Source organism: Ovis canadensis, chromosome X (genome assembly GCF_042477335.2).
Source record: "Ovis canadensis isolate MfBH-ARS-UI-01 breed Bighorn chromosome X, ARS-UI_OviCan_v2, whole genome shotgun sequence".
Classification (NCBI taxonomy): Eukaryota; Metazoa; Chordata; class Mammalia; order Artiodactyla; family Bovidae; genus Ovis; species Ovis canadensis.
Window position 1 is genome coordinate 14874841 of NC_091727.1, and position 3622 is coordinate 14878462.

The window sequence follows — 3622 nt, forward strand, 5'->3', positions numbered from 1 at the left end:
CACCACTGCCTTGGGTGTTCTGTCAGCTCTCTCTCTCCTTCACTCCTGCAGCGTCTGGAGGGACTGATGGAGCTGGCGTGGCATTTCTGGGTGTTGAAGAGCTCAGGCCAGTCTCATCAAAACCTAGATCAACTGTCTTCGCGCCTCTGACACTCAGCTTCCCTCCCCACTGGGCTGGCCTGTGCAGGATGCATTCTGCCCTCCAGGCTCCACTCCTCCTGCCCATAGCCCCTGACCTCCCCCGACTCCTGCTCACTGAGGGATGGAAAAGGGACAGGGGAGGGGGCGGGGATCTGCAGGAGAGGACGAGGCCAGCTTCGGTTCCCCAGGTGGGCTCCCCGTGTGCCCCTGCCTGCTGGTGGCCTCATCATGGCGGGCCCTCCTGTCCCCCCGGAGTGCGCGTGGGGCCTTCGGAGAAGGTGTGGTGATCTCTGCACTGGCCCTTCCCCTGGCACAGACGATGGCTTCCACCTCGCCCTGCCTGCCCACTCTCCGCCTTCCCTGGGCCCTGCACTTGGATCTTGGGCCCCACAGGCCTGTCCAGCTCCCTTCAGTGGCCTCCACTTGGCCCCAGCAGCCATCCGAAGGCAGACTGCTGGCAAAGCCGCTCTCGCTCATGCAGGCTCGAGCTGCCTTTGCCTTCAGCTTTCTCCAGCTGAGAGGCAGGTGCCAGTCTCTATTCCACCCGCAGGATGGTCTCAGCGCCTGGACACACTCATGGTGTCCGGAGCTCTAGGCGCTGCTACTCTGGTGCTACTCCTCGGCACGTGTGCAAATCGGGGAACGATGTGCCCATCTCTCCTCTCACCGACGACTCCTCTCTCTACTGGCGGCTCTGTGTGACCTGGGGTGGGCAGGGGAGCAGGCAAGTTTGGCACCAGTGTGGCCTGGGCACCAGCTCCTCACATGGGCCCAGCTGTCAGCTCCCTGTGGGCTGCAAGTGCAGACTGCTGCCACCCAGCCCACCCGTCCTCTGGGGAGGGTGGTGGAGGTGCCCCGCCCCTTCTCTGCAGGCCCACACCTCTGCCTTTGAGACCCCTGACCTTCTCTTCCACTGCCTGCGTGGGGTCATGCTGACTGGACGTAAGTCCCACATGGAGGCAGCCAGGACCTCACTCTAGAAGGAACACCCTCCTGCAGAGTCCAGCCAGGTTCTACTGGGTCAAGGTTAGGCCACTCGTAGGTTCCCAAATATGCAGAGGAGACACTAACCCTGTGTCATGGAGGTGATCATGCTTGATAGAAGAGATACTCTAATTAGGACTGGGGAAAAGCTGGGATGAAATTGAGAGCCTTCATTGCTCTGTTTATTACTTTACTATCTTTAGTGAATTACTCATTGCATTTTTCCTTCCAGCACACCTCAGCATCTCTCAATTTTCTGTGGTATCCATACAATAAGCATTGAGGCAAAAATCCACATCAATCAACAGCAAATGTCCAAGATCTGGATCCCTGAAGCTATCCTGGAAAGGAATATTGGTTACTTTTTTCTTGTTAGGGTTGCTGTAACAAATATTGGAAACTGGGTGGCTTCAATAGAATTGTATTTTCTCTCACTTCTGAAGGCTAGAAGTCCAAGATTAGCCTGTGATTGATTTCTTAGCCAGGACTGATTTCTTAAGGCCTCCTTCTTTGACCTGTGGATGGCTATCTTCTCCTTCTGTTTTCACCTGGTCTTTCCTCTGTGCAAGTCTTTGTTCTAATCTCTTTTTATAAGGACACCATTCATATTGGTGTCCTATAGTACCTTACATTGATTACCTCTGTAAAGACCATGTCTCTAAATACAGTTACATTATGAGGTACTGGGCATTAGGAAGTTCATCATATGAATTTTGATGAGACACAATTCATCCCATAACAGCTACCCTCCAGAATTCATTCTGTTCCACATTGATACCAAAAGACCACTGAAAGGCAGAAGACTTAAAACCGAAACCACTTGCCAAACTACTGGTGTCTTCCATTCACCTACCGCATCATATGGTCCCCTTTCCCACAGGGGACACCTGCTAATGGAAAGATGCAGCCACTTTTAGGGCAGCACACGTAGAATCGGGCCCAGCACCTGTACTGCATCTTAAACACAACCCCATTCATTAGGCAGCCCTCATCACTCAGCCTTCTGACAGCAGTATTGCGGGGACTCAAGATGCCTGGTAAATTGGGAAAACTCAGCAGTGGCCACAGGACTGGAAAAGTCAGTTTTCATTTCAATTCCAAAGAAAGGCAATGCCAAAGAATGCTCAAACTACCACACAATTGCACTCATCTCACATGCTAGTAAAGTAATGCTCAAAATTCTCAAAGCCAGCCTTCAGCAATACATGAACTGTGAACTTCCTGATGTCCAAGCTGGTTTTAGAAAAGGCAGAGGAACCAGAGATCAAATTGCCAACATCCGCTGGATCATGGAAAAAGCAAGAGAGTTCCAGAAAAACATCTATTTCTGCTTTATTGACTATGCCAAAGCCTTTGACTGTGTGGATCACAATCAACTGTGGAAAATTCTGAAAGACATGGGAATACCAGACCACCTGACCTGCCTCCTGAGAAACCTGTATGCAGATCAGGAAGCAACAGTTAGAACTGGACATGGAACAAGAGACTGGTTCCAAATAGGAAAAGGAGTACGTCAAGGCTGTATATTGTCACCCTGCTTATTTAACTTATATGCAGAGTATATCATGAGAAACGCTGGACTGGAAGAAACACAAGCTGGAATCGAGATTGCCGGGAGAAATATCAATAACCTCAGATATGCCGATGACACCACCCTTATGGCAGAAAGTGAAGAGGAACTAAAAAGCCTCCTGATGAAAGTGAAAGAGGAGAGTGAAAAAGTTGGCCTAAAGCTCAACATTCAGAAAACGAAGATCATGGCATCTGGCCCCATCACTTCATGGGAAATGGATGGGGAAACAGTGTCAGACTTTATTTTTTTGGGCTCTAAAATCACTGCAGATGGTGACTGCAGCCATGAAATTAAAAGATGCTTACTCCTTGGAAGAAAAGTTATGACCAACCTAGATAGTATGTTCAAAAGCAGAGACATTGCCGACTAAGGTCCGTCTAGTCAAGGCTGTGGTTTTTCCTGTGGTCATGTATGGATGTGAGAGTTGGACTGTGAAGAAGGCTGAGCGCCGAAGAATTGATGCTTTTGAACTGTGGCGTTGGAGAAGACTCTTGAGAGTCCCTTGGACTGCAAGGAGATCCAACCTGGGATTTCTTTGGAAGGAATGATGCTAAAGCTGAAACTCCAGTACTTTGGCCACCTCATGTGAAGAGTTGACTCATTGGAAAAGACTCTGATGCTGAGCGGGATTGGGGGCAGGAGGAGAAGGGGACGACAGAGGATGAGATGGCTGGATGGCATCACTGACTCAATGGACATGAGTCTGAGTGAACTCCGGGAGTTGGTGATGGACAGGGAGGCCTGGCATGCTGCAATTCATGGGGTCGCAGAGAGTTGGACACGACTGAGTGACTGAACTGAACTGAAGCTGCCTGGCGGGGAGTGCAGCCCATCTCTCCATCCAGGGTGTCCTGCCAAGGGCTATTTCCTCCTGCCTTGAACATTTTTCCGCTTGCATGTTCCTTTTTGTTAATCCAGTCTTAG